At 35.4% G+C, this 19,336-nt stretch overlaps 1 pseudogene; it reads right to left on the bottom strand.

The window, feature by feature from the left end:
* Positions 1–1,562: 1,562 nt before the first annotated feature.
* Positions 1,563–15,951, bottom strand: LOC128160858 (leucine-rich repeat-containing G-protein coupled receptor 5-like; annotated as a pseudogene).
* Between the last annotated feature and the right edge of the window lie 3,385 nt (positions 15,952–19,336).

Raw genomic sequence — 19,336 nt, 5'->3', positions numbered from 1 at the left:
GCCCAAAAATACATGCTACCAGGCTAACTTTGGAGTTCGAATAGTTTTGTTTTCCTTATAATAGCATGCAACTGAATGCTTATGAAAATATAATGATATCCAAATAAAAAGAAATCATAATTAACATGAAATTTACTCATGGAATTATGTAGAGGAAAACTTCACTTTGAGGCGATTATTTAGGAAATAATGGAAGATGGATCGTGTCTGGTCTTAAAGTCACTGTTTATTACATGTTTATTACATGTGTACACATTTATTCCGTTTGATGTATACACAGCTGAGGTACTGAATGAGCCTATTTAGCACTATCATTTAACTAGTTTTATTTAAACGCGTCTGGCTTACATAAATTCATAAGTAAGCATGTATGGATCATTTTAAAGCACAAAACAAATATAATAAAATTTCAAATGTTATGCAGTTTTATTAAAAGCAATTAAAAAGTAGTTAAAATGATTTAATTGGCGAACTGTGGGATTTTGATTTTTGAAAGAAACGATAGCATCCCGTTTATCAAAACTAACATTTAATTTATTCAATCAGTGATAAGTCATAGTGAGAAAAACATCCATTTACTGATTAAAAATATTTGATATGCGGTAGATATTCCAGGCATGTAGCATCATTTTTTAAAGAAAAACATTGACAGGCAAAAAAAGTTGCAAACCTTGAAAATCCTATTACGTGTGTTGGTGGGTGGGTGCGAGTTATCTCTGTGAACACAACTGCATTTGGGCGAATTCAAGACGGGGCGAAACCTTTTGCAAGTGTAAATGGCCGAAAATTACAGTGGGGTAAATAACCCTGTATGCAGTACCATAATTTCTGGGGTTGGGGCAATTCCATGATGTTCCATTGGGCAATTCCAATCAAGTATATGCAAATTTACGAAAAATGTTTGCTGCGAGAAATAATGTGGGCGGGGGGGGGGGGGGGGGGGGGTGATGCTACGTGCCTGCATTTGTGAACTACATCTACATGTACTTGGGACATAAACTGCGAAGAAAAATAGCTTCGAGATAAAAATTTGAAATCCCTTTTTTATACCTAACATTGATGCAAATAATAACCAGCAATTTGAGAGTACATCAAATGATTGATAACATTTTTATGTGAAAACCTGTTTTTTTATATTCCATGACATTAAATCTCAAAGCATGCAGCAAAGCTTTAATTAACAATCCTGATTGAAAACAGAAAACTGTTTGAACACTCATTTCTTAGGAATATCATTTTATTTTTCATTTAAGAAAACGGAAATTAATTTTTGTCATTTGTTTATTTTGAATTTGATAAATAAATTACGACAATTATGTTTATAAAATTACAATTAAACCGAGAAATGTCCCCATCCTTGAAAATGCAGAGTAAAAAATTGTAAAACACATTGAAAATATCATGAGATAAGATGAAATTTTAATAATTATATATATATATATATATATATATATATATATATATATATATATATATATATATATATATATATATATATATATATATAAAATATTACTTTTACTATAAACATATTATAACAGGTCTATGATACATCCATTGACTTAAGGACATTTAGGAATTTGATCTGTAATGTAGATCATCAAACTGGTTCCATTAAGATTATAACAAGATCCATAAAACGTAGGAATGCTTTTCCAAGACTTGATCTATCCAATATTTTTACAGGAACAAACCACTGGACATGAGGTCATATCCACTGTTTGAAAAGACAGTGCTTTCATTAAAGCTTTAGGTACTGTCGTTAAGTTGATATGGTCTAATGCAATGCTACCCAGTTGTTTATTGTTCAAAAACACATTTTCTGAGATCAGTGAGAGAGGATTATAGCCTAAGAAAAGGACTCCCAAGTTGAATAGACTGCTGCAGTCTCCATCTTGAATTTCCTGAATCTGGCTGTTTGTTATTGATAACTGCTGCTGGTGAGTCTCGTACCACTAAATGGTAAATAATGCAGATATTAACTCAGATGTAGCGGAAAAGCGTCATCTCGAAGATAAACTATTGGATTATCTCTAACTACTGTTCTTCTTATTCTAGTCGATTTCAAAAATATTGATGGCAATGTAGTTAATCCGTTGTCTTGAAAAGTTATCGATGTTAAAAATGAAAAACCCCGAGTTATAGATTTAGTGATTGAGTTTGCCGATAATTTCTTATTTCCCCGGAAAATCATTGAAGACATATTTTGACAATCATTTCTGGAAGATGGCAGTTTTGTTAGTCCAGTATTGTAGAGGTTTAAGAGCACCAAGTTATTTTTTAACGTAGAAAACGTGTCCTCTGGTTGCTCGGGATATTGGACATCGTTTAAATCTATAGAGAAAATATTTATAAGATAGTTGTTATTCTTTGGCTATTTTGTCATAGACTTAGGACCAAAACTGATTAACTGAAGACAAGAAGTAAGGTTTTTAATCACTGTCTCTGTTAAATTCACCATTGGATTTCATTGAATGAACCCACCGGTTAGTTGCCGAAGTTTTCCTATTGCGTTTGGAAGCTCGGTCAGACTGTTGTTTTCAAGATGGAGATAATTCAAGGAGTCTTCACTTTCCTAAAACGCATTCTCACCAATAGTGTGAATATCGTTGTTTTCCAAGGAGAGAAAGTTGACCTCCACGCCATTAAAATAGTTATCAGGAATGACCTCGATCCCGTTGTCATCGAGATAAAATGTCCACTTGCCCTGAGACCTTTGAATAGGTGGCAGCTTAGAAGGGCTTTTGTTGCTACAGTAGACGATCTGTTAATTCCCGTTACACTCGCAGGGCAAGGACAGAGGACAGTCTTGTGGCGCATGCGTAGTCAATGTCAGAACGGTCTGTATACAGACAGTGGTAAACAGCAAAAATCTAGATTTTGAAACCTGAAAAGATTTTACAATCTTTGGTATTTATTTGGTTAACAAATAAAAAATCATTAACGAATAATTAAAACGAACTTACTTGATGAAAATATTCCGCCATGATTGCACAGTGTTATATATATATATATATATATATATATATATATATATATATATATACTCGAAAATCGGGGTCAATGTCGACGCTCGATATACATAGCATTAATGTCGACACTTAGGAAAATTGAGTTTATAAGCGTTTTCTAGTTGTAATTTGACAAGGATGGACTTTGATAAGATTGGTTTGCCGTAATTAATACATATCTCATCGTTTTATAACATAAAATCTAAGAAAACAAGAGATCTCAAAATCGTGTCGACTTTCGCAATATATACGCGTCGACATTATGTTTTTCTGCAGAATGTCAACACGAAAAAATGTATATGTGTTTGAAAGGGGAATTACTGTTCACGTCTTATTTCGTGTTTTGAAAAGAAAAATAGTTTTAACATACATGGAGATTTTATATATCAAAACGCTACACATATTTAGTGTTTTCTTTTAATGTCGTCAACTGCATTTAGCTTTTGAGCGGAATTTGCAAATCTTTTAATAAATCGATGTATTATCTCAGTTTTTCTAAAAATAGACAGAGAGTTGTCCCGCATGACAGTGATGCGGAAAGTCCCGTCTACTTTCGTTTTTCAACTTACTCGCGTGTATTTACATTATGAATTCTTTATTCCTCGCGGCATTTCTTGTTTCTAGATTGTAATTTTCGTTTGAAAGAAACAAGAAATAGTTTTATAATTTTATCCACCGGTGTATACTCATTCTTGAACTCTCTTTTAGGGAAAATACATACATACTGCGAATGTTGACACGGTTCTTACATCTCATGTTTTCGTAAAGTTTATTATATGAAACGTTAAGATGTGTTTTGGATAAGGCATATAAACATCGTCTAAGTAATTTTTGTTAAATTACAACGGTAAAACGCTTATAAATTCAATTTTCCTACGTGTAGACATTAATGCTATGTATATCGAGTGTCGACATTTTATATATATACTCTTCCCCCTAAATCCAGTTTTCCCGGAAATGTTTCCCTTTGTGGAGAAAATAAAATTTAAAAAAAATACCGTTTGTTTATATTTATATATACACATGTTCCTCGCTGCGGAAAGAATAAGTACAAGCAAAATATTTATAATAATATATTGTCACATGAAATACATGTATATACTATTTAAAAAATTATAGTATCAGGGTGTTTTCTCTTGTTATTCGCATCCGTATGAAAAAGTACAAGCCTAACGTTCTTATCCATTGAATCCCACACAATGTTTAAAATAAATTCTTTAATTTACCACACCTAAAATATTCCAGGCTCCATTTTAATAAAACTCTTTTACCGAGAATTCTTCTCTTTGTTGAGAATATAAGGTTGTTGGAAAAAACAGCGTGCCCCCCCCCCCCCTTCCCCTCTTCCAGTAAGAGTACTTATCTGGTCGCGTCTTATTCTTTTTGAGAGCGTCATCATATATTTACATGTTTTGTTATGTCTTAATTATAAGTTAAATTACATATGGATGCAGATATATCATGACATGACATACAACACATCTTATATACCGTCGACGCCTTGTGCAAAAAATTGCGATTACGAATTAATTTGCAAAAATTTTAGGTTGTTCACTTTCGGAAAAGGAGATCAAAACGAAGTAACTTTAACTTTCATCTAAGGGAAATAATCTGAACTACAAGGCATCACACAAATATTTAGGGATGATTTTTCAACGAAAAATACGTGATTTTAAAGTGAATGCTGAAAACCAAGCCAAGTCCGGAGGATGTGCCCTGGGATCAGTCTTCTAAAAAATCAATGCAATTAAATCGGTTCGATTCCGAACCTTCGAAAAATTATTTAATAATTTTGTTATATCCGTCCTTTATTAGCAGTGGGGTATGGGGATACAAGAAGCATCATTGCATTGAAATTGTACAAAATCGAGCCCTCCGATATTTTCTCGGTGTTCATCGGATTACTCCGTTGCTAGGTAAAGCGGGTGGTAAAGTTCTAAAATCCGCCACGAAATGAACATTTTGCGTCTTTTGAATCGACTAGTACTAGTATATATGGAAAAAGAACGCATTACCAAGTTGGCACGGTGCACAAAACAATTGTTTTCACTGGAGCTCTCAAGTTAAAAATATCCTGGAATCTCTAAACATGGGAAGTACTTATACCTATTTTATACCTTGTAATTTGAACTATGCAGAGAAAAATTAACGTACTAACTTCGAAACCGAATGTTTCAAAAATATCCAAGATGTACCAAAACTCAAGCTATTCCGTCGAAGAATATACGTTACGCTAGATCTCGCTAAACCCATCAGATCCTTGGCAATGTTTAGATGTGGTGTACTTTCTCTAAGGATTGGAACAGGTCGCATTACAGAGGAGAACCGGTACAGGACAGAATATGTATCTTGTGTGACTTGAATGAAATTGAAACTGAAAAGTTTTCTTAGTGATATTGTCCATTCAAAATACTACCAATTATAGTACTCAGTTTACTGATCTAATATGTAACTATCTCCACCAAATTGCTCATTTTATCTATTAATTATACAACAGAAACATTTGACAAAGCCAACCAACAAACTCCTAAAACATGCAAATTTTATACATTTTGTAACAGTTTTAAAGCGACTTATAGGTCCATTGGCCGTGTGTATTGACATTATATCTGTAAAATGAATTTTGTAATTAATTATATACATGTACACATATCACTATAATAAACTATTGACTTAATTGCTATATATTCTGTTTCGTAACGACTCACAGGATGATTCATTTATTGGGTTGTATATGTTTTATACCCATTCCCCCTATTCTCTCCAATCTATAAGTCTCAAATCAGTGTATGACTCCTTTTTTAACATAAATGATTTTCAAATTACATGTACATGTTGAATATATAACACTTTTGATTTGCAATTTTGACAAAATTAATGTAAAGTTATAAATTCTAAGTAACATATTGGCATTTTTTGTTTTGTTAATATAATCTAAAACTATTACGTACTCAATATATCAATATTTTATACTATTCGACTTTTCTCATCAGTTATTTTGATTTATCATTAATTAAATGGGGCCTATGTCCGAAAAGTCTTTGTGTGAAAATTCCGAAAGTTTGACAACTAGAGATTCTACCCTCACCATATATGGATCCGGAGTACTTTTTCAACGTTGAAAATTGAGACCAAAAGTCGTGATATTTATACCCGGGGTCATTTTTCAAAAGCTTGAAAATAGTTTTCTGAACTCTGATGACCTCAACGCATTTAAGTTTGACCGTGTTCAAAATTAACTCCAATAACTGAGTTTTGAACTGTTTTTTAACTGGAACTTCAAATTGTTCAACACGGTTTAATGTACATTTATATCCTTTATGTCCCAATACATATATGGACGTGGCAGTGTTTTTGTAAACCCCTGTCACACCTGGCTGGCTGACAACGCACTAGAAACGCCGTGGGAGCGCGGTACAAACGCCAATAAATGCAGAAGAAACGCCAAGAGAGCGCGATGATCGTAGCAACAGCTCTCTGGGGTCGCTGTGTGAACGCAGCCAAATGAAAAACAACTCGTTCAAACGCTGTGGGTGCGCAGTGAGAGCGCGATAAAGACGCAGTGAGATCCCAAAGGACTCCAAGAGGTCTCCGTGCAAGCGCAATTGACTTATCAATGCGTCTACACTGCAATAAACTGCATTTCTTGAGCGCGCTAACGGAGCTCTCGTGGCGCTGTTGGAGACCTTACGGCGCTGTCACGGCGACCTCATTCCGCTTCTACGGCGTGTTTATCAGAACGCAGAGCCACGGCGCGTACTTTGTGCATGTTCAAAGTGCTTGCCATCGCAAGGCGTTCTAAAGCGTTCTAGGCAATCCCACCACGACGAATGAAGATGCCATTGCGTTGCTATGGCGCTGTAGGATACTCTACTGCGCGTACCTTTGCGTTTTACATTATTTAAGGACGCAGTGGGATCGCCGTGAGGACGCAGCTCCGGTTTGACAGGGGTTTTACGAACGTCTTTTAGCCGTCAGCGCGCAGAGCACGCCGTGGACGCGCGGTAAAATCTCTTAGCACGCCATGAGCGCTCGGCGGATACTCAGCAAGCGCGCAGTCAATCGCCGAGTAGAACTCCGTGAAAACGCAGTTACACGCCGTGTGCGCTCCGTAAAAACGCCTCGGTCGCCATCAGGACGCCGTGACATCTTCACTTGTAAAATTTTTAGATAAATTTGTACCTTTTTTCTGAATTTTTCTTGCGATCCTACGGCGATTTCATGAATTTAAGAACGCCGTGAACACGCTGTGGGAACGCCACTTGGTGTGGCAGGCCTGAGGCCTTTAGATTGATTTGTCCGATAACAATCATTTAATATTAAGGGAAAAAAACCAGTATCCTGTTAATAAACAATAAAGTAAATGACATTTTGCTTCTGAGTGGCAATTGCGACTCGGGATAGCAATTTTTTGGACTTAGAATTGACTTCCATTCCTTTGTGGGATAGAGTGTTAAGGTGAGCAATGACATATATTTTTGGTGTCTTTACTGTCAGAATTGTTGGTAGCTAAACAAAATTATGTTATTTGTTTTGTCTACTGTACTAGAACATACTGCAGACTAATGTATCTATTTACAAACCTTTGCATAGTGTTTAAGACCAATTCTCTGTAAATATAAAAATTCAGTGGCCACGCAAGTTTCGGAGCCCGATGTTTTTATTGTCCTTTCCTAACCATAAATTTTACAATGGTAGCTCTCCACCACTAGTAGGGGCCATGAAAACTTCAGCCCACGGGTTAAGAGCCTCCGGTGTTTCCGAGTCAAATGTTCTTTTACCTTTTTTTAACATATATAAAAAACAACATTGTAAAAGGTCGACACCGCTTGATAAACACAATACAAATGTCGACACGAAAGATATATAGGTTGGTGCTAGAGGTTGGTTAGTAACACTGAAAATTTCAGTCCCATAGAGCGGACATTCAATGTTTCCGAGCCCGATGTTTATAATCTATACTTATAAATAAAGACATTTCGCCAATAAACTACGCTTACACCAGAGTAACTGCTTACACTTTTAGTACTTCAACACGTGTGATATGATGTCCGTAAGCTATAATTGAATTTTACCTGATGAATTATTATTGAAAAATAAATCAAAAACCTACTTTCATTTTCGATAAACAAGCCCGAAATAGCAAAAATGAGAGTAAGGTGGTGGACACGCTTTGGCGGATCCAAGTCAGTGGGAGTATGCATCAAAATATATGCTTGCAATGAAATAATGTTGAATGATTACGCAAAGAGTGAATATATTTACTGGGAACTTATTTAGGATAATCATAGAAATTAAGATTTGACAAATGTTGAATAAATAAAATGAGTCAGTTCGTTTCTTAAATGCACGATTTTAGTTTTGATGGAGAGACGCTTGCAAAGCACGATCACTGGTGAGAAAATTGGATAGAACTTTCCAGAACGGGGTAACCAAGGACGCAGGTTGATCATGCTTCGCAGGCAGATACCTTCAAACGGCAATCTATGGTTAATTTTAAAAAAAACTTAATAAAATGGATTAATTTGATGCGATTTTAGTTTTGATGGAAAGAACTTTTCAGAACGGGGTGCCCGGGAACGTGGTTAGACTAATTAACGTCATGGCGAAAAGTGAAGCCTGAAGGGCAGGTTAACCAATTGGCAGATAATTAATATCTGACAACTTTGGTTTAAAATATGCAAATAAATATCCATACTCTAGCGATTTTAAATTTCATATATTTTTTAACACGAAAGGTTGGTAGTTAACCTTATACATTAATTTGTAGACAATGAACAGATTGTGTTCTACGTCTATATTAATCAAAATTATTTTTTTGAAAGTCTTTTATGTAAAATTCTTATTTGGAACAGTGATAAAAATTTTAGTAAATTTGACCTAAAGAACAACATTTGGAATATAGAAATTTAAATTTAGAATAAGTATCCATTTAATGGTTTGAAATAAAATAAAAAAAGTTTGCTTTTTTTCCATTCAGCGACAACAAAGAGAAATAGGGCCACGTACATGTATTTTTTAGTTTAGATTTTTCATCCCTGCTTGCTCCTCTAAATATCCAGCAATGCAGTGTTTTATTTCAATTTTAAAGAATATGCAAAGAAAGCAATTAAGAAAATTTGGACACAGTATATACAAAAATGAACCAAAAAATATGGTTCTAGATATTAAGCATTGTATCATGTAAAAGTGTAAAGTGTTGATTCCCGCGCTTGCGCAGGATATCATCTATTTCCATTTATGTTAAATAGATGTATTACAGAAGGGCCTATATCTTTTAAAAAAGAAGTATCAGCACAATATGTTGACAATGTCAGACCACCTGCGGGTGACACTAACAATTTCAACACTGGGGTATGGTGTTTCAATGTTTCGGAGCCTGATGTTTTTAATTGTATTTTTTCCCTACCCTAAGTTTTTATAATGGTAGCTGTCCATCACTAGTAGGTGCCATGAGAACTTCAGCCCACGGGGTATGAGCCTCTGATACCTCGAGTCAAATGTTCTTTTACCTTTTAGTAACATATATAAAAACAACATTGTAAAAGGTGGACACCTATTGATAAACATAACATTAATGTCGACACTTAATATATATACACATCGGTATATTTCATTTTTCATTCCCTTGGTGTACAGTAGGGTCTTATTCTGTTAAACTAGATAGGGTACATGTACTTTCAGCTTAACTTAACAGTGATAGTGCTAGACTGTTGGTTACTTACACTGAAAATTTCAGTCCCCACAGAACAGAATTCAATGTTTCCGAGCCCGACGTTTATAATTTTGTTTATGTTAAATAGATGTATTATAGGAGGACCTATATCTTTTATAGTAGAAGTTGTATCAGCGTAATATTTTGACAATTTTCGACCATTTGCGGGTGACCTAAACAATTTAAGCTCCGGAGTATGGTGTTTCGATGTTTCGGAGCCCGATGTTTTTATTGTCTTTTCCCCTAACCATATTTTTTACAATGGTAGCTGTCCATAAGTAATAGGTGCATTGAGAACTTCAGCCTACGGGGTAAGTTCCTCTAATGTTTTCGAGTGAAATGTGTTTTTTTTTCCTTTTATTAATATATATAAAAACAACACTGTAAAAGGTCGACGCCGCTTGATAAACACAGCACTAATGTCGACACGAAATATATATGCACGTCGGTTTATTTCATTTATTATTCCCTTGTACTTTTAGGTTAACTTAACAGTGGTAGTGGTAGACTGTTAGTTAGTAACGCTGAAAATTTCAGTCCCAATAGAACCGACATTCAATGTTTCCGAGTCCGATGTTTATAATTTTATTTATGTTAAATAGATGTATTATAGGAGGACCTATATCTTTTAAGGTAGAAGTTGTATCAACTCAATATGTTGACAGTGTTAGACAACTTGCGGGTGACCTTAACAATTTCCTCTCCGGGGAAGGGTGTTTCAATGTTTCGGAGCCCGATGTTTTAATTGTCTTTTTCCCTAACCATAATTTTTACAATGGTAGCTGTCCATCACTAGAAGGTGCCCTGAAAACTTCAGCCCACTGGGTAAGAGCCTCCAATGTTTTCGAGTCAGATGTTCTTTTACTTTTTTTTAACATACATGTATATAAAAACAACACTGTTAAAGGTCGACACCGCTTGATAAACACAGCACTAATGTCGACACGAAAGATATATACATTGGTGTATTTCATTTTTGATTCCCTTGGTGTTCTGTAGGATCTGCTTTTGTTAAACTAGATAGGGTATATTTACTTTCAGCTTAAAGGTCTTGCGCAAGGAAATAGCCAATCAAACTGAACTTAGTCAATTGTAGTTCCATATATATAGAGACAATTTTTTTCTCTTAGTGATACTTATTCTAAATTTAAATTTAGAATAAGTATCCATTTAATGGTTTGAAATAAAATAAAAAAAGTTTGCTTTTTTTCCATTCAGCGACAACAAAGAGAAATAGGGCCACGTACATGTATTTTTTAGTTTAGATTTTTCATCCCTGCTTGCTCCTCTAAATATCCAGCAATGCAGTGTTTTATTTCAATTTTAAAGAATATGCAAAGAAAGCAATTAAGAAAATTTGGACACAGTATATACAAAAATGAACCAAAAAATATGGTTCTAGATATTAAGCATTGTATCATGTAAAAGTGTAAAGTGTTGATTCCCGCGCTTGCGCAGGATATCATCTATTTCCATTTATGTTAAATAGATGTATTACAGAAGGGCCTATATCTTTTAAAAAAGAAGTATCAGCACAATATGTTGACAATGTCAGACCACCTGCGGGTGACACTAACAATTTCAACACTGGGGTATGGTGTTTCAATGTTTCGGAGCCTGATGTTTTTAATTGTATTTTTTCCCTACCCTAAGTTTTTATAATGGTAGCTGTCCATCACTAGTAGGTGCCATGAGAACTTCAGCCCACGGGGTATGAGCCTCTGATACCTCGAGTCAAATGTTCTTTTACCTTTTAGTAACATATATAAAAACAACATTGTAAAAGGTGGACACCTATTGATAAACATAACATTAATGTCGACACTTAATATATATACACATCGGTATATTTCATTTTTCATTCCCTTGGTGTACAGTAGGGTCTTATTCTGTTAAACTAGATAGGGTACATGTACTTTCAGCTTAACTTAACAGTGATAGTGCTAGACTGTTGGTTACTTACACTGAAAATTTCAGTCCCCACAGAACAGAATTCAATGTTTCCGAGCCCGACGTTTATAATTTTGTTTATGTTAAATAGATGTATTATAGGAGGACCTATATCTTTTATAGTAGAAGTTGTATCAGCGTAATATTTTGACAATTTTCGACCATTTGCGGGTGACCTAAACAATTTAAGCTCCGGAGTATGGTGTTTCGATGTTTCGGAGCCCGATGTTTTTATTGTCTTTTCCCCTAACCATATTTTTTACAATGGTAGCTGTCCATAAGTAATAGGTGCATTGAGAACTTCAGCCTACGGGGTAAGTTCCTCTAATGTTTTCGAGTGAAATGTGTTTTTTTTTCCTTTTATTAATATATATAAAAACAACACTGTAAAAGGTCGACGCCGCTTGATAAACACAGCACTAATGTCGACACGAAATATATATGCACGTCGGTTTATTTCATTTATTATTCCCTTGTACTTTTAGGTTAACTTAACAGTGGTAGTGGTAGACTGTTAGTTAGTAACGCTGAAAATTTCAGTCCCAATAGAACCGACATTCAATGTTTCCGAGTCCGATGTTTATAATTTTATTTATGTTAAATAGATGTATTATAGGAGGACCTATATCTTTTAAGGTAGAAGTTGTATCAACTCAATATGTTGACAGTGTTAGACAACTTGCGGGTGACCTTAACAATTTCCTCTCCGGGGAAGGGTGTTTCAATGTTTCGGAGCCCGATGTTTTAATTGTCTTTTTCCCTAACCATAATTTTTACAATGGTAGCTGTCCATCACTAGAAGGTGCCCTGAAAACTTCAGCCCACTGGGTAAGAGCCTCCAATGTTTTCGAGTCAGATGTTCTTTTACTTTTTTTTAACATACATGTATATAAAAACAACACTGTTAAAGGTCGACACCGCTTGATAAACACAGCACTAATGTCGACACGAAAGATATATACATTGGTGTATTTCATTTTTGATTCCCTTGGTGTTCTGTAGGATCTGCTTTTGTTAAACTAGATAGGGTATATTTACTTTCAGCTTAAAGGTCTTGCGCAAGGAAATAGCCAATCAAACTGAACTTAGTCAATTGTAGTTCCATATATATAGAGACAATTTTTTTCTCTCTTCCTTTTTTGGCACCTTTTTTTAGGCCAACAGTATTGATTTTGGACTCAGTGGCTAGAAAAATTATTACTTAGTGAAATTGCCACACCAATTTCAATGGAACTATTTCTTAGATGCGCATGATGCAACTTCCTGGATGGGGCTGAGTCTGTTTGTCAACATGTGAAACCCACGTGTATTTGGGGGTAGCTGTGTTTACTATCAATTATCTCTCTTAGAAGCCGCATAAGGCGTTATTTTTCTGATCTAAAATTTTTCTTGAAGCATTTTAGTATAATTTGTCTTTCATGATTTATATGCTGAGAGTATAGTAAATCAATTAACTTAATTAAAGCTATATAGTAACATATAGTGAAATTAATTCCTTGTGTGAGAACTTAGCTAAACAGTGATATTGCTAGACTATTGGTTAGTAACACTGAAAATTTTAGTCCCCATAGAACGGACATTCAATGTTTCCGAGCCCAATGTTCATAGTCGTATTTATGTTAAATATGTGTATTACAAGAGGGCCTATATCTTTTAAAGTAGAAGTTGTATCAACACAATATTTTGTGCAACGTTAGACCACTTATGGGTGACCCTAACAATTTCAGCTTCGGGGTAGGGTGTTTCGATATTTCCGAGCCCCATGTTTTAATTGACTTTTAATATTACTTTTATATTGAGAAGTTACAGTAAAGACTGGTTCTTTTAAAGTTGAGATTGTATCCTCGCCGTATATTAATGTTTCAGTGCTAACAACTAGTAGATGACCCTAAATTTTTCAGGCCTTAAGGTAGGAGCTTTCCATGTTTCCGATTCTGTTGTTTCAAAATCCAGTCATTTTATAAAAAAGAGTTACAAAAGGGCCTGGATCTTTTAAATTAGATACGTAACCATAACCATAATTTTTACAATGGTGGTTGTCCACCACAACTCCATTTTACATACATAAAAACAACACTGTAAAAGGTCGACATCGCTTGATCAACGCAGCGCTAAAGTCGACACGAAATATATTTTTGCACGTCCGTTTATTTCATTTTCAATTCGCTTGGTGTACAGTAAGGTCTGACTCTGGTATACCAGATAGGGTACATATACTATCAGCTTAACTTCACAGTGATAGTGCTAGACTATTGGTTAGTAACACTGGAAATTTCAGTTCCCATAGAAATGACATTAAATGTTTCCAAACCCGATGTTTATCATTCTGTTTATGTTAAATAGATGTTTTATAGTAGGACCTATATCTTTTAAGGTAGAAGTTGTATCAACACAATATGTTGACAGTGTAAGACCACTTGCGGGTGACACTAACAATTTCAGCTGCGGGGTAGGGTGTTTCGATGTTTCCGAGCCCGATGTTTTTCTTATATTTTTCCCTAACTATAATTTTATAAAGGTAGCTATCCACCACTAGTTGGTGCCCTGAAAACATCAGCCCACTGGGTAAGCGCCTCCAATGTTTTCGATTCAAATGTTCTTTTACCTTTTTTTTAACGTATATAAAAACAACACTGTATAAGGTCGACCTTGCTTGATAAACACAGCACTATTGTCGACACGAAAGATATATACGTTGGTTTATTTCATTATTAATTCCCTTGGTATAAGTATGGTCTGATTCTGTTAAACTAGATAGGGTACAAGTAATAGTGCTACACTGTTGGTTACTTACACTGAAAATTTCAGTCCCCACAGAACAGAATTCAATATTTCCGAGCCCGATGTTTATAATTTTGTTTATGTTAAATAGATGTATTATAGGAGGACCTATATCTTTTGAAGTAGAAGTTGTATCAGCACAATTTTTTGACAGTGTTAGACCATTTGCGGGTGACCAAAACAATTTAAGCTCCGGAGTATGGTGTTTTGATGTTTTGGAGCCCGATGTTTTTATTGTCTTTTTCCCTAACCATAGTTTTTACAATGGTAGCTGTGCATAAGTAATAGGTGCATTGAGAACTTCAGCCCACGGGGTAAGTTCCTCTAATGTTTTCGAGTGAAATGTTTTTTCACCTTTTATTAACATACATAAAAACAACACTGTAAAAGGTCGACACCACTTGATAAACACAGCACTAATGTCGACACGAAATATATATGCACGTCGGTTTAATTCATTAATTATTTCCTTCGTGTACAGTAGGGTCTGATTCTGTTAAATAGATACCGTACATGTACTTTCAGCTTAACTAAACAGTTATAGTACTAGACTATTAGTAACGCTGATAATTTCAGTCCCCATAGAACCGACATTCAATGTTTTCGAGCCCGATGTTCATAATTCTATTTATGTTAAATATATGTATTGCAAGAGGGCCTATATCTAAGAAGTGTTTCAGCACAGTATCCTGTCAGTGTCAACTAACTTGCGGGTGACACTAACATTTTCACCTCTGGGGTATGGTGTTTCGATGTTTCGGAGCCCGATGTTTTTATTGTCTTTTTCCCTAACCATAATTTTTACAATGGTAGCTGTCCACTACTAGTAGGTTCCATAAAAACTTCGGCCCACGGGGTAAGCGCCTGAGATGTTTTCGAGCATAATGTTCCTTTACCTTTTTTTTAACCTATATAATACAACACTGTAAAGTAGAAGTTGTATCAACACCATATTTTGATAGAGTCAGACCACTTGCTGGTGACCCTGACAATTTTAGATCCGGGGTAGGGTTTTTCGATGTTTCGGACCCCGATGTTTTTATTGTCTTTTTCCCTTACCATAGTTTTTACAATGGTAGCTGTCCACAACTAATAGGTGCATTGAGAACTTCAGCCCACGGGGTAAGCGCCTCAGATGTTTTCGAGCATAATGTTCCTTTACTTTTTTTAACCTATATAAAAACAACACTGTAAACACTACCGTAATGAAAAAACCCTGAGACTATCAAAAAGTCTGAGGAAACCCTGAGTGGCACTGAGAAAACCCTGAGAGACCCTGAGGTCGGCACTGAGGATACTGAGGAAACCCTGAGGGACCCTGAGGTTTGCTCTGATGGTACTGAGGAACCTCTGAGAGACCCTGTGGTCGGCATTGAGTGTACTGAGGAAGCCTTGAGAGACCCTGAGGTCACTCTGTCTGTGTTGTATAATTTTGATTAGAGGTACAGTAAAAGATTTCAATTGTAACTTAGCACGGGATTTACGGATATCCATTTTTAGATGTTTATGATGCGCAACAGAAACTGATAAGTTGAATCAAAATTGATGCTTATACAGGCATATAAGCTCCTCTAATTAAATGTATATGTCGTTAAACGAAAACAAACCTTAAGTACAATGATTTTTTTTTTGTTTCTGATAGTACCATTACTTCAAATAAGTGACAGTAATACCATGTAACATTTAATTCAAAAAAATTGGACATATCGTAAAATGTCTTCATTTCAAGTCAAATTCGGTTCAACCCCCCCCCCCCCCCGTCATCGACCAAAAATTCGCCGCCCAAATACGAAGTACATACCGACGCTCTCTCTCTCTCTCTCTCTCTCTCATTCTTTCTCTCTCTCATGTACAAATACTTTATACATGTTTAGTACTACTACCTGTAGCATGCGGTAATATTGCCAGTGTTAAAAATCGTGCATTTCAATTTTTATTGATCATTGAATTGTGTTGTTTCTGATTCGAAGTCCATGATAAAAAAAGTTCTGTGTATGATAGACGATGTACTGTCTCCTTTGTGTACAAGTAGAGAACACATTCTTTTATTTCTCTGGGATCAAGAAAAACCTCGGAACTAACAGGCAAGGCTCAGGCTATACACGCGACAGGGTGACCGCGGCGAGGTGTGAATATTGGCCACCTGTGTTTATGTGACAGTCTTGAAGCATCAACATAAACAGCTGCAAACTGCGGGGAAGAACACCGTAAAACAAAAGAGTTTGACTTTTTTATGTTAATAAAAAAAATGATTTTGCCCGGGTCTGCATGAAAATCAAAACATAGTAAAGTTGGATATTGATTATTGATTATTGATTATTGAACAAGGACTACATTTATAAAGTGATCGCTCAAAATCGGGATTTAGGAAATATGCATAGCGATCAAAATCGGTTTATTTCATATTTTAATCAAAGCTTGTAAATAAAATTCTAATTGTAACGTTCTGTTTCGTTTCCCTTACCTACGGAAAGAGAGAGAGAGAGAGAGAGAGAGAGAGAGAGAGAGAGAGAGCATGGAGTTTTATTTTTAACCTTGCACTATTTTTCTGTCTAAGCATTAGAATAGTATACCGATCTATATGTGCACAAGAATTTTGCTGTATGAACAATATTATTCATTGGTTAAAATGACCATGCTAGAGCTTAAATATATTTTCACAATAGGTTATTGGTTTTTTTCCATACTGTACAAGAATATGCGATATGATAAATCAAAATAGATCTACACTTGCTTTAAATTAGAAATACCGGTAATTGAATCTATGAATGCTCATTAATCAAATATGGTTTGTTAGGGCGTTTTGATTGATTAAATGAATAAAAGTGAACATAATTATTTATTTTAAAAACATTACATTTTACGGCCGACTACTATTTCATTTCGGAAGAATACTATAAATGTTAACAGCTTTTTTAAAAATTTTGAATAATAGATTAAGTAAAACATGGGGCCCAAACATGGGGCCCTCGCTTGTCACATGTTAAACCAGTATACAATGTACATGCAATAAGTACAGAATACATACTTATCCGTTGTGTTTCTGTATTTTCCCTTTACAATTTATAAAAGATGCTGTTTAAATGAGAAAGTCTGATCATACGCAATTGCATCAGTGAAATAAATTTATACCAATGCATTGTTACTCATGTTTATATTTATATTAAGGATTATGCTAATTATTAAATAATTAAGGATTTTTTAAATTTTTCTTATTAAGTGCCGACCTCAGGGTATCTCAGGGTTTTCTCAGTACCTTCAGTGCCAACCTCGGGGTCTCTCAGGGCTTCCTCAGTACCCTCAGTGCAAGCCTCGGGGCCACACAGGGTTTTCTCAGTGTCCTCAGTGCAAACCCCAGGGTCTCTCAGGGTTTCATCAGTACTCTCAGTGCCGACCTCATGGTCTCTCAGGGTTTTCTCAGTGCCACTCAGGGTTTCCTCGGGGTTTTTTGATAGTCTCAGTGTTTTTTCATTACAGTAGTAAAAAGGTCGACACACCACTTGATAAACACAGCACTAATGTCGACACAAATTATATTTACACGTCGCTAAATTCCCTTGGTGTACAGTCGGGTCTGATTCTGTTAAACTAGATAGGGTACATGTACTTTCAGCTTAACTTAACAGTGATAGTGCTAGACTATTGGTTACTAACACTGAAAATTTCAGTCCCCATAGAACGGACATTCAATGTTTCCGGGTCTAATGTTTATAGTTCTATTTATGTTAAATAGATGTATTATAGGAGGGCATATATCTTTTAAAGAGAAGTTGTATCAACACAATATTTTGTGCAGCGTTAGACCACTTGCGGGTGACCCTAATAATTTTAGCTCCGGGGTAGAGTGTTTCGATATTTCCGACCCCATGTTTAAATTGATTTTTGATATTATTGAGAAATTACAGTAAGGAATGGTTCTTTTGAAATTGAGATTGTATCCTCGCCGTATATTAATGTTTCAGTGCTAACAACTAGTACATGGCCCTGAATAATTTAGTCCTTAAGATAGGGGCTTTACATGTTTCCGATTCTGATGTTTTTAAAATCCCATCATTTTATGTAGGTAAGTAACAAAAGGGCCTGGATACTAGACATGTATCCTTAACCAAAGTTTTTACAATGGTAGCTATCAAACACTAGAAGGTGCCACGAGAACCTCAGATTAGGGTGTAAGAGTCTCCGATGTTTTCGAGTCAGATGTTCATTTACTCTATTTAACATACATAAAAACAACACTGTAAAAGGTCGACACCGCTTGATAAACACAGCACTAATGTCGACACGAAAGATATATACGTCGGTTTATTTCATTTTTAATTCCCTTGGTGTACAGTAGGGTCTGACTCTGTTAAACTAGATAGAGTACATGTACTTTCAGCTTAACTTTATAGTGATAGTGCTAGACTGTTGGTTACTTACACTGAAAATTTCAGTCCCCACAGAACAGAATTCAATGTTTCAAAGCCCGATGTTTATAATTCTATTTATGTTCAATAGATGTTATATAGGAAAACCTATATCTTTTAAAGTATAAGTTGTATCAACACAATATTTTAACAGAGTCAGACCACTTGCTGATGACCCTAACAATTTCAGATCCAGGGTAGGGTGTTTCGATGCTTCGGACCCCGATGTTTTTATTGTCTTTTTCCCTTACCATAGTTTTTACAATGGTAGCTGTCCACAACTAATAGGTGCATTGAGAACTTGTCAGGCCACTTACAGGTGTTCTTAACAATATCATTTCCGGGCTAGAGTGTTTCGATGTTTTGGACCCTGATGTTTTTCTTCTCTAACTATTATTTTTACAATGGTAGCTGTCCACCACTAGTATGTGCTATTAAAACTTCAGCCCACGGGGTAAGCGCCTCAGATGTTT

Source organism: Crassostrea angulata, chromosome 8 (assembly GCF_025612915.1).
Source record: "Crassostrea angulata isolate pt1a10 chromosome 8, ASM2561291v2, whole genome shotgun sequence".
In the NCBI taxonomy this organism is placed as follows: domain Eukaryota; kingdom Metazoa; phylum Mollusca; class Bivalvia; order Ostreida; family Ostreidae; genus Magallana; species Magallana angulata.
The sequence above is the reverse complement of the archived record's forward strand: the minus strand, read 5'-3'. Positions and strand labels throughout refer to the sequence as shown.